Here is a 12,976-nt window from a genome sequence, read left to right as displayed (position 1 = left end):
TGTCTTTTTTTATTGACACCTAAGAAATATGCAGATGGAGATACTGAGATCACAGAATGGGATTGAGTAAGGGACTGGAATTCAAAATTTAGAATCCACCATGATCTAAGTAGTCTTTAAAGGTACAAGGTGAATTGAAGTCACCATAGAAATTAGTATAGTAGATAAGAGTTCCAAGGACTGAGCCCTGGATCCCTCCAAAATTGAGAGGGTGTGGCCTGCAGAGACAGGAAGAGCTGAGAAAAAGGGACTACAGGGAATACTAGTGGCTGGTCTCAAATGACAGTGGTGCCCAGTGAAATATGAACTTTAAAAATAACCGTTGGATTTAGCAACACAACAGACTTCAGACCTTGACAAGAGACATTTTCATGTAGTAACAGAAATGAGAAAAAGAAGGAAAAGAGAAGAGCCAGAAGCAGGAAATGTAGATAGTCCCTGAAGAGACGGGGATCAACTGAAAGCTGGCTTCCTATAGAGAGAATTCGAGAACACTGTCAGAATGGCCTGGTTAGGAGGGACTAATTGCTAACCCCGGAGGAAGGATGTATGTGGCAGGAGATGGGATACACATCCTATAAGGTGGCCTTTCATCTTACCTAGGACAGGTCATGTCTGAGTACCAGGACAGGGGCACTGACATGGATAGATGTCTATATACCTTATGTTTTATATAACATGCAAATGGGCCTATCAGATATCACACAGTAAAGGGAATCTGTACCTGTTAGTACTTCTGGATGAAAGGGAATCACCATTTGTTACCCGGAACACTTTGAAGACAGAAGTCAGCACTGATCTATATTCCCAATCCTAGGCCTCCTGGAACACAAGTGAATCCACTTTCTCTTGCCACAGATAGCCTATGTTTTACAGGTTTCTTTTTTAATTCTTTGTACCTGAGGCAGAAGTAGAAATAGCCAGATTCCATTGCATTCCAACATGTATTAATTGACAATTGATAAGTTCTCTATTGTTGTTGTTGTTTTGTCTGATTTCTTTACTGACCTATTTTCCTGTTGTGGTGATTTTAAGAAGATGACAGTGCAAGCTGTCACATAGACTGAAGAAATGTCGTTATTTCTGTAATGACTGTTATGGTGGGTTTTGCTGTACAGAGGTTTTTTTATTTCTCCATGTTTTCTTTTACAGTTTCTGATTTTCATGACATACATAGAAAGGCTGTTCCCACCCCAGGATTTCTTCTGGTGCTTTTATGGTTTCATTTTTACATTAAATTTTTGAGTTATCTAGAGTTTATGTTCATATGCAGAGTGAAGTGGGCAACACAACTTGTAGTTCCAATTTGCTTTCTTAGATAATAGTGATTTTAATACAAAGATTTGAAAAATCCAGAAACTTGGGAAAGAAGAAGAAAGATGCTTGCTCCAATAGAAAGTGGGGGCAGGGGGAGTAATGATCCTGCTCAGATGGACAAGGAGCAAAACCCTACACGTCTCCCTTCTATTCTCCTAAAGGTTGCTTCCCTCGAGGAAAGCAAGGCAGCTAGGCATCCAGGGAGGTTTCTGAGAAAGATCAGTATGTCTGCAGCCTGTAAGAAGTGAGCCACAGTGACCTGCCCTCTCCTGGGCGAAAAGGGTGCACTGTGGCTTCAGGGGTGTGCTGCACTTCCCCTACCCAGGTTGTGCTCTACAAGTCCAAGGACAGAGCTCAACAAAACTGCAGATCCACTTGAAAGCGCCTCAAATAGCTCTGTCAGCCAGTGGCTTACCAGGCAAGGCCTAGCAGGACCAGAGTCCAAGGTACCCCTTTCTGTGCTTCCTTCAACAGATGGAGCTGTTCAAAAGTTCAAGTCCAGGCTGCCAAGCCTCCAGATGCAGGGCCCATTAGAGACATGAGCTCCACAGACCCCAGAGTTGACTATGCTTTCCCGTTTCTAACCACAATGCAGCTTCTACACCTTTCCTCTTTCAGGCCCTGGTTTACAGTGACAGATGGACATCAGTCTCATGAGAGGGTCCCAAGAGCCTGGAATACTTCTGGGGCAACAGCGGGGCCCCTGGGAGCTGGTTTGGGATGCACTCCAGGAAGAAGCTCCAGGCTAAAGCCAGGCAGCCTCTGGACTTCCAGGGCTGACAAGCCCAAGTCCTCAACAGGGGCTACATGCTGACCAGCAATGGCTGAGCTAGCTCAGGAGATGAGGGGGCACTGGGCAAGGAGCCCACTGTCTCCTCCTCATGACTTTTCTTTCTCCTCATCCCAGGAGCCTCCTTGCTGGCCAACTTTACTAAAACTCCGGAAAACCCTGGCGGGGAGGTTTTCCAATTAGAACATTCTTTTTTTCCAATCTGTGGATGATTCTTAAAGCAGCAAAAAGCCATTCTTCAGAGCATGTGGGGATTATCTGCCAGCAAGGCCTTGGCTCAGCTTGTGCACTCGTGCTCTGAAGGCCTGGCCTACGGCAGCTTCAGAGCCAGAGAGAAAAGGCAGAGTCTGTTCTGGGGTATCACGTGATGCAGACAGAGACTGCTGGTGGAGTGTGTCCTGGGTATTCAAGACAGCACAGCTCCAAGGACAGGGCTGGAAGACCTTTGAAAGTGGCTCTTCTCAGGAGGTGCATGACCTCTTAGCCCCCTAACTGGAAGATAAGTTCAAGATGTCCAGAAAGGTTGCAGCCTGTGGAGCAAACAATTTCTGGGCATAGAAGCTGCTCTTCAGAAAGAGACTACTTTGCTTCTGACGCAAGACGGGAGCTAGCAGTGTAATGGAGATGGCAGTATAGTGGGAGCTCTTGATAAGTAAGTTTGTGTGTAAGTGGAGAAGAGGCACAACCTCATAGTGGAGACTGGAAACTACTGGAATTGTAGGGATCCCTGAAGGCAAAATATTGTAGGTGAGGAATTCACCCCAATGCTGAGATTTTAGGCTAACTCCTAGCAGGTGAGATGATTACAAACACAGAGGTTCCATAGGCTCAGGGCTCTACAGGTCCATTTCTGGGCATGGTTCTGACTAGCTTAGGGACCCTTAGCCCCAGGGGACACACCCTGCTGAGAGTCAGCAGAGTCACTCAGCAAGTATAAACTGGTTGAAGAGCTTAGCAGGATGAGACAGCAGGGCAGGACCAGAGAAGGAGGGGAAGCAGGGACTAGGGTACAAGCAGGAACCTGACACTCCATATTCACAAACTTGAGCTCCCCAGATTCTACCAGTTGTACACACAGTCCATCCAGAGCCTCTGGAGATCTGCACTAGACTAGCTGTGCGATCCTTAGGTCCAGTCCCTCTACCTGTTTCCATTTCTCCATGTGTGCAACTGCAGGCTTCAGGGCATTTGTCTCTGGTGTTCTCTGCTGTAGGAATTCTGCCTGGGCCACCTCTGAGTCCTGACAGCGTTCTGGATGCCACCTGCTATTCCCATCCAAGCCTGGGAATGCTTCAGCTAATTAGGAGCTCTGCCTCCAGCCTTGCAGATGGCAAGGAGCCACCCTGGGGAGTTTAGTAATCCTGCTTCACCATCTCTCACATAGCCACTTGTCCTCTGGCCCATCTCTTGACTCCAGTCTGACCTATCAGAGAAACTGTTTTGGTTACCTGCTCCTGAGTTCTGGCCCCCAGTGAACAGGAACACTACCTACCTTTCCTGGTAGTCCAGCCTGCTCCTGGAGCCTTCCACACTTAGAACTTGCTCTGTGCTTTCAGAGCAGTGCCTTGTTGATGACAATCCTGGGGGCTGCTGCCCAACCCCTAGGGCACTGCCACCCAAGCTGGAAGAATGCCTGAGCCAGAAGGAAAAGATGGAGGGGGAAATTGTGACTCTGAAAAGGGGAAGCTTCTTGACCATTCTCACGGCTCAGCCAGGTGCTGAGGCATAGTAGTAGAAAAGAAGGGCAGGGCCAGCTGCAGGCCAGACACAGGTACAGCCAAGAAGCAGCTAGTAACCACCAGAACCTTGGGCTTGAACATGAGCAAAATCCAAAGAAAGGCTCATGGAGATAACAACTTGACAGCTGAGAATGTAAGACTTTACCCAAGGTCCCCAGAGAAAGAGATGTGGTCCCAAGCATAGGGGTTTGATCATATGACAGCACTTGGTTTATCTGAATGAATCCTAGCACTTGGGAGGCTGAGGCATGAGGATTGTTGTTAATCTGAGTCCAGCGTGGGCTGCATAGCTCCTCTTCCCCCAAATGGTGCCTGGATGAGGTGACTAGAGGTGGCCCTGGAAGAAGGTGTGGGTGGAAAGTATCATTGGAAGATTCTGTTGGGGCACTGAACAGGTGGGCAGGACAGGGCAGGGCACAGCACTTACCATTCAAGTCAAACCCGTTTGCAGGCAAGATCCTCTCCAGGGCCTGGCAGCCTGGCTAGGAGGGAGGAGTTGAAGGCTGGTCTCTTTGGCTAGAGCTGCCATGAGGGATATGTCACTGGGCAGGGGCTGAGTCACTTTGGACAGGGAAAGAACTGGAGGTCCTGGGCAGCCCTCAGTGGCCAGCTATGCTATTGGACACCACTCTTGCTCATGCTCTTCAGCTGCCCCTTCCTGATTCAAGGCTCAGGGGCAGAGATTTCATTTTTTCAAGGCCTTGGGAGACAAGTGCTGCTGCCTTGCTCACTGCTACCCATGAGGTATCACGTTGGGCTTTACATTCTGCCTCCTTTCAGGCTGAGTCCAAAAAGGATGTGTGATCCATCCTAGGTTAGTATGTTTGGGAGCTAAAATGCCAAGCCAAATGCAAGGCCATCAGTAGCCTTGGTGGGGGAAGGGGAAGAAGCATGCTGGCCACTGGCCTGGAACCAACTCAGTTGGAAGGAGGAAAACACCTGTTGGCAGGATACAAAGATTGACCACTCTCCCAGAACACACAGCACTTCCTTTCTGTGTGATAAACCCCACAAAATAAAAAGAAACTTCTTTTCAGAGTTGCAGTCTTCCTTCCATCCCTTCCTTCTACAAACTCCCCAGATACTCCAGGCTGATCTCTGTGACCCAGAGATAATCAGAATGGGAGTACCAGCCTCCCAGAGCTCACCATTGAGAACAGAGAGTCACTCACTGGCTTCTGAGGGAACTAGAGGAGTGAATGCACAAAAGGAATGGCCAACGTGACTAGGTAGCCAGCGAGAGAGGACAACAGTTGGATGAAGTCAGAAGGAGGACTGAGTTCACTAGCAGGAAGGGCACTGAAGAGGATACAGGAACAAAGTTTTGAGGTGTGAAGGCCCGTGATGTACTCAGAAGACTGGGGAAGTCAGGGTGAGCACAATGCAGTGGTGAGGCAGCTGGTCTTTGCGCAGAGAGGTTGACCATTAGGCCTTCTGAAGGCATCTGCTTCCACCCCAAGAGCAAGAGGATGCCGGAGGAAAGAGCTCTAAGCAGGTAGCATCTGGTCATATTCACCCAGTGAAGCTGCTTACTGTATGGTGACTGAGTGGGAAGGATGAGTGACAGGCAGGGATAGCAGTGGGCAGATCCAATATAAAACTTGGGACACTCCAGCAAATGGGACTTATTGCCACCACCCTCCCCCCTTTTATTTCTTTATTGAGCCTATCATACTGACCAGCTATTGCTTGAGCTTAACTATCTCCTCTTCTGGAAGGCCTTGCCTGACCTCACAGATGGAGTTAGGAGCCTTTTCTGGACATTCTGTTAAGTTCCACAACCCCTACATCCTCCTACCCAGTTCTTTACACACACTAAGTATTCAAAAAGTGTGTCTGTATGTCACTTATCAAAATGAATGTGGGTCTGGCCTGACAGGCAGTCCTGATTTCTGTGCCTTGCCCTGCTGTCTCCAAGTATGGCCTTCCAGGGAGCAAGTTTTCCCAGGCGCCAGACAGAAGCTTCTTGATCACTTTTTTTCTTCTTCTGCCTGACTTCTGGCATGATCTCAGCCACCACCACCACCACCCCACCCCACCCCATTCCAGGTCCTTTCCCCGCCCCTGTCTGGGATCTCCATCTGTAAAATGGATCTAGGCACAGTAGTTCTAGCCAGAACTGACCCACCCGCCAGCATCTGTGGAAGTCTTTGGCTCTCTCTAGACAGGCCAGGCGCAGGCAGGGACGCCACAAGGATGCGGGGGCCCTTCACGTGGTGGAGGCCTCCCGGCTCCAGGGCTGGGAGCCCAGAGAAATTAGCCTGGAAGTTTTCCATGGCTGCAAAACTTTGTGGAGTGAGCTCTGAGCCAGGCAAGGGGAGCCCCAGCCTTGATTTCTCCAGCAGCTCCTTGGGGCTGAGCAGGGAAGCAGTGGGAGGACCCAGGACACTGGCAAGAGAATGTGTGGAATGTGCCAGGCACATCTACCTACCCCAAGAGAGGGCAGAGGAAAGGGGCCGGCCAAGGGGAGGGGCGAGGCTCCCTGCAGCCAGAGAAAACCTGTTTGTTCTCAGGCTGAGCCCCATCTGTACCTCCTGGCTTCCCTGTGCTGTGGCTGCTGCACCCTGCTCCTACCAACAGCTCCAGTAAGGCTACCCACCAGAGGGAACCTGCACACCAATTCCTGCTGTCCAAGTGCCTGTACCAGGTAGGGATGTCTAGTCACCGTCGGAAGGACACGGCCCACTGGGAGGCAGCAAGGGGCACCCAGTTTAGCCAGGGCCTTGGTTTCCCTACCAAAACTCGCTCCGTAGGGAGACAGTTCCCACAGTTTTCTGTTTTTCACCGTCAGGGAAGAAACAGAGAGGCAGGCGTGGTTAGAGTGACCAACAAAGACAAGTGGCTCCCTGGCTGAACAAGTCCCTCCGTCCTAATCATTTGTGGATGAGTCCAATTGTTGGTAGACTGCCAGCCGGGAGGGGGCAGGGTGAGCCTGGAGTCGGTGTGTTGCAAGAATCACAGAATCTCACATCCTCAGTAAAATGTGCCCATTTTGTAGATGAAGAAACTGAGATACAGAGGCATGTTTACTCCAAGAATCTCTTCACTGTCTTGGAGCTCAGGGCAAAGAGACTTGATGGTGTTTTGTGATAGACATGTGCTGGGCAAGGGGCAACCTCAGGGCTCAGAAGGGAACTGCTGGTACTTAGACAGAAGGTGCCGAATCAAGTGTCACTGCGGTGTTATCAGCCGGATCTGCTGTGAGCATGCTCTGTGACTGGATTGTTTGTGCAGGGACAGGAGGAGCCAAGAGACTTGTCCTCTTTGGAACTGCATAGTGATACTTGGCCTCTGAGAAAGGCTGAAAACTCAGTCCCTCCTCTCTGCTCTGCTACATCCTTCAGGCTGTGGCACTTAGCAGCTCCACTCGTCACAAGGAGAAGCCTACCAGGCCCATCTTCCCCCTCCAAAGTTGTGAAGTCTGAGAAGTTTGTTGGGAGTTGTGTTCTCCACAAGCCATTTGTATTGAGTCTTGTCCTTAAGGCAGGTAGGTGGGGACAGCTGCTCTTGGTCTTGTCTTGCTCTCATGGCTCTTTGGATTTCTGGTCATGGTGCTTAGACTGGGGCAGGAAGCAGGTTTCCACATGCTGATAAGCCTGAATAGTGGTGAGGGGCTCTGAATCTCTGAACTGGAGAGCTGCAGCAGGAAGCTTAGGAAGTGCTTATCTTACCATGGCCTTAAGTGGCTCATCTGAACAAACAGTGCCAGCTTGGGTGCCCACAAGTCTCCAGGGCACAGGTGCACACACCAGGTACAGTTTGCAGGAGGACTTTGGAATATGTGCTGTTCACCTCAGCCCACTCACTACAAGGTTGGGAGGAATAGCACCTTCACACTGTCCTGATCCCATCTATTGCCAGCTGGGGCCCTGCACTCAGTGGGGTGGAACGGATAGAGGGTACCTAGGTCAAGGCCAGGCACACAGCAGGTGCTCAAAATCTGTTTATTTGCATGCTCTGGACACTCATGAGTCAGTGACAAAATGTGGCTCATGACCACAGAGGGTGCTGCAGCTTTGAGAGTCATAAAAGCATCATGGGCTCCCTAAACCTGCATCAGGGATGCAACCCTAGCTGGAAAGATTAGGAAGGCTCCCTGGAGGAGGGAGACTTTGAATGAAAGTTCAGCAGCCTCCAGGTCAAGAGGGATAGGAGAGAAATCAGCCCCACATCATGCAAAGAAGTCTCTTGAGGGACTGGAAGGAGCTGTCATCTGAATCATAACAGGAGTGATTGTGTACTTTAACGACAAAACCCTTCCAACGTGAGGGCAGAGGTCCTAGGAGCGACTAGAACCTAGCATAGCCCTTCCTCAAAGTGCTTTGAGTTCCCAGAGGCCTTTAAACCCTTCTAAGACTTGGTAGGGCAGAGACTCTGGTTTCCCCGCGCTCAGGAATTGGCTGAGGTAGGTACTGGCACCTGATCCTTGAACTGTCTTCAGTTGCATACCAAGAAAACACCCCCAATTCTGGCTTGATGCATTCTGGAAGCCAGAAGCCTGCCCTTCTCTTTTCTCACTGCAGCCTCCACATGTGACTGATAGAGAGTGGTAGAGATGCTGCTCCAAGCCGTGGCCTATATCATTGCTGGTCACACATGACACAAAATTTGCCCTCTGCTTGCTTGGCCATGAGGCCAGCTTCATTGCCAGCCTTATGGTGACATGGGACAAGATTATTTCTGGGAGGAAGGAGGAAGGAGAGGCTGCTTTCTAGGGCTCTGGTGATTGGAGAAACTTCTCATGTTGCACTCCAGACTTTGGGCACCCATGGTTGGGAGTGGACTTGGGTTCCCACAATTTGTCTGGCTTCTTGCTCCCATGACCTTAGAGGAAGAAAGTCCCATCCTCAGTTAAACACTCTCCTTGTACCTAGATGCTTGAATAAAAGGGAGGAAATCAAGGAAGTAAGACATTGGGTGACATGCTCAGGTTTGTCCAAGAGGATGGTTGCTGATCTGGGTTCTGAACACAGTGTGGTCTCTGGGCCTGTCTCTTACCCTTGGTGCTGTAAAGACACTGTCCTCACTGAGCATACACCCTGCTCCGGGCAATAGGTTGGAGAGTTCCTCTCCCTGATCTGCTGTCAGTCCCCTAGCACACTGTCCTGGTCCTGGTATTAGCTGGTGTCAGTTCTTCCCAAAGGGAAACTGAGACACCGACCGGATCCCCTTCACCTTCTCCTGTGGGTCCATGTGAAAACATTTGGCAGGTCTTTTTAGATCACAATCCCTGCTAGAATGACCAAAGTAAGAGGGTGTGGACAGGAAAGAAGGAGGGGGGTCTGGGCAGGTAAAAGGCTTCTGAAAAAAACGTAAGGCCAAGAGGCCCTGTCCATGTCGTTCCCCAGGGCTGATGTGCAGACTTAAAGTCAGGGCTGAGGAGGCTGGAAGAGATCTGCAGCGTAAGCAGATGTCCTTGGAGAATTGGTCTGCTGCAGAAGCCGAGAGGCTGCTTGCAGAAACACAGCCTGCTCTTTTCCTATGAGCAGTGCTCACTTCCTGTCTTGAGAGAGAGCTGGGAATTTTGAGAGTAGGTAGAAGAGAAGAAGGGCAGTTCTCTGCCTACTTGTTAATGCCTGCTTTGTGGCCCCTGTTCTTGCACAGCTGCCCTTAAGGTTACTGCTAGTGGACTCAGGATGGGGGCTTCAGAGTTGTGGAGACACACACTGCATTCAAAGAAGACTTGGCCTCTGGGGCCCGTGGTCAGCAAGCCCACACTGCATAGTGGCTGTTGGTGGTCCCTGTCTTTGGATCCAACTGTGGGCATGCCTCAGGCATGAGGTTCAGTCCCTTCGGGCTGAAGCCTGTGATAGTTGACTCAGAATACCACTTTCTGATGACTAAGTTGCTTTCCCAGAGAGCTTGATGTGGCAGAGGGTTTGCTATGGAGAAAAGAGGCATCAGGATTCCTGTCACACAAATAGGGATCCCTGTTGAAAATGCTGACATCAGGCACTGCCTGGTTTAGCCTACAAAGAAGGGGAGAAAACACCACAGAAAACAAAAGGCAGAACTTGCTTCACCATTTCTGCCCATGCGCAGTCAGCTCCTACTCATTTTTTCATAACGTAGGACCTGATCCAAGGGCACCTTCTTGGGAAATCCAGCACTCTGGCAGGGCCCACAGGGCCTTTCTCTCTTCCTCTGACTCCTGTCTCTCCCAGCACCCACCCTCTACTGGTAGGTGCTTGTTGCAGAAAGGAAAGTTTGACCTTTGGCAAATGCATTTTTCTCTCTTGGCTTCCATATTCTTATCCCAAAATGGGGACTACTTTAGAAGCACGGGTTGAATGAAGGGGTGCTTTGATTTGAGCTGGACAGGAAAATACAAGAGAGAGCATAGAGGACCTGGAGGGGAGAAGGCTGAAGAGAGAAACTTCTTGGGGTCTGAGAAGGGCTGCTGGGCAGTTCTTTTCATCCTCAGTAGAGGATCACTTACAAGAAGGACAAAAGGAGTTTTGACCAAAGTTAGGAGCAAGCGCAGATGAGTTCCAGTCACCCCTTGTGCTCTGACAAATGCTGAACAGGTGGCAGCTTGAGGGCTTGGGATATTCATGAAGGATTGGGCAGGAGGTCATGTTGGAGTGGTGGGTTCCAGGATCTCCAGCCCCTTTTGACCTCATGACACACTAACCATCTGCAGATGGAGACAGCATCTCTAAGTGACTAGGGATGGCTTGAGACCTTAGATCTTAGGTCGCAGAAATAACTGTCATGATGTGGAGGTGTTAGAGGGCAAATGTGGCTAGCAATGTGGAGGAAGTTCTGTGAGTTCCTCTGGGTCATTTCTTGGGGTGTAGCTGTAGAGATAACAATAGTAATCATGCAAATATGAGGAATTGGAAACAAAGTCTTGTTGAGAGCAAGATGTTTTCCACTATCCTCAGCAGGCTGGCCTCACCAGGATAGCCTCTGCCTATCTCAGAGGCATCTGTAAGAGCTCTTTCCAGAAGCTCTCGGGGGTACTCCAGAAATAGCCTAGTTTCTTCAACAGTTGTTTGAATCCATTCCTCTGAGAGCCAGAAAATGGGTACAGGAGAGCCAGGGGATTCTAGGGTCTTGGGAATGTCAGAAAGCTAAGAGTACCCCTTTCACCTTTGGGTTTCAACTCCCTACCCCAATTGAGAAGGACCTGGTCTGCCTCAGACATCTTCCTCCCAGGATTCCTCTAGCACAGAAGCCAAGAAGTCTAGAATCTGGGATTTGGGGAGGGATGGCGGGAGGTGAAATTCCAGACTTTCATGCAGAAGTCATTTACCTGTAAAGCACATTTGCAAGTACCCCCCCCCATGCTTGCTTTGTCCATATTATATTTTTTCCTCTGCAACCCAAGTCTCTTCCAACTCCTTTTCTGCCACGGGAGTTATGACTCCTTCTTGCTGCCTTGTTAGCATGTGGGTGGGAGCCCCAGGGATTAGAGCATTGCAGACAGGTCACAGACTCCTGCCAGAGAGGCCCAGCCTTCAATTCCTGGGATCTGTACACTGAAGAGCAGACCCAGGAACTCAGATGGGAGCCAGCTGCTGCTGCTCAACCTTCAATCTGGCAGAGCCTACTCTGTCCAAGGTCTCTAAATCAGTTGAAATTCCCCTCCCACTGCCATCTCTAGATCTCAACACCTCCTGGACCAGCGACAGTAGTGTCTCTTCTAGCTCCTTACAGGTGGAAAGCAGCCCATCTGCTGAGACTCCAGAATGTCCAGGGTTACAAAACCTGGCCCCGGGAGGCTGCTTCTCAATGATGGAACATGTCATCATTCCAGTCCTTTTGGCCTAAAGAATTGAGTTGGCAGCTTCAGTACTAGCTTAGGTCAGCCTGGGTCCAAACTTTGTGGGCCAAGTGCATTCCTTAAAAAAGGATTGGACTAGCACATTTAAGTATTCTGAATGTGGGTGGGGGTAGAAGTCTTGTTTCTTGACTTTTAGCATTCCTCGGCCTTTGTACTCCTGGCAGTGACCTAGGCTTAGAGCCTTTTCCAACCTGGCAAACCCAGTGTACCCGCTCATCATTGCACTTCCACATGTAGCTTCTAGAGGGAGACCACCACAGCTGAGATTTTTCACAACTATGCTGGCTCTACACCACCCATCCAAAGCAGCAAGTACTTTTTGGGCTGCCAGGGTGAAAAGGCTCTGAAGCCTCTACTTTCCCCACAGGAAAACCAGATACAAGGACTCAGGTGCATTTTGAGAACAGGGCTTCCCTAAGGCCATCCTTGCATCTGCTGACACAAGTTGGATTGGGCAAGAAGGGAGGGTTGGAAGGACTCTGGCCAAGGAGCTACCTAGGGACTGCATAGAGCAAGTGTAGTGGTGTACAGTCATATTCCCAGCACTTGGGAAATGGGGGCACATGGACAGAAGCTAACCATCATCCTTGCTACATAGTGAGTTCAAGGCCAGCCAAATAAATAAACAAACCAAGAAACGGACAAAACCAAAATAACACTAGAGGCTTTGCTTTTATTCTCACTCTCAGTTAATCTCTACTTGGCATCTAACACCAACTTCGGGACAATTTCAGAGCCCATACATATATCCCTCTTCCACCCAGTCGTGGATAAGGCAACAATTCTTGTCTTTTCTCTCATCCAAGCCCTTGCCTGAGCAGTCCAGTGCCAGGGGCCAGCCCCTGACTGGGTAAGTTCATCCTACCTCTTCCTAGTATCCTTTCCAAGTCTCTGCAAGCTGCCCAGGAAGAAAGGGGCTCTTCCTCATGGGGTGGGTACATATGAGAACAGCAGCAGGACTAGAGTGAGGGTCCCAGGATGGGGTGGCTCCCATGGGATACCACAGCCACAAGCCCATTTCCCCTGGGATTCCCAACTCTAGAGCAGAGCATCGAGGAGCCTGGGCTTGGTCAGCAGGAGGCTAGCTCCTTGGATGGACCACCTGGCCATCTTTCTTTTTCTCCCATGGTTTCCTCTTCCACTGCGTTTAGTACAATATGACCAAGAGGGACTGGGCTGTTTCCCTGAGCCAGAGAGGAGGGGGAAGTGAGATCTTTTGTGTGAGGTGCCTCCCACAGGTAATCATGTGTGTGGAGAGGAGTGTATGTGAGTGCTCTGTGTATGTATGTGTCTGTGGGGTGTGTGTGTGTGTGTGTGTGTGTGTGTGTGTGTGTGTGTGTG

General features: G+C 49.9%; 1 protein-coding gene across 1 annotated transcript in view; it reads left to right on the top strand.

Moving 5' to 3' along the window:
• Positions 1-6,472: 6,472 nt before the first annotated feature.
• Znf185 (zinc finger protein 185 with LIM domain) overlaps positions 6,473-12,976 on the top strand; it is a 53,722-nt gene continuing 47,218 nt past the window's right edge. The window contains exon 1 of the mRNA XM_055608749.1: positions 6,473-6,493. The gene's annotated coding sequence lies outside the window, so the exon portion shown is untranslated. The remainder of the gene's footprint in view (positions 6,494-12,976) is intronic.

Source organism: Psammomys obesus, unplaced genomic scaffold (assembly GCF_907164565.1).
Source record: "Psammomys obesus unplaced genomic scaffold, mPsaObe1.curated_primary_1811, whole genome shotgun sequence".
In the NCBI taxonomy this organism is placed as follows: Eukaryota; Metazoa; Chordata; class Mammalia; order Rodentia; family Muridae; genus Psammomys; species Psammomys obesus.
The sequence above is the reverse complement of the archived record's forward strand: the minus strand, read 5'-3'. Positions and strand labels throughout refer to the sequence as shown.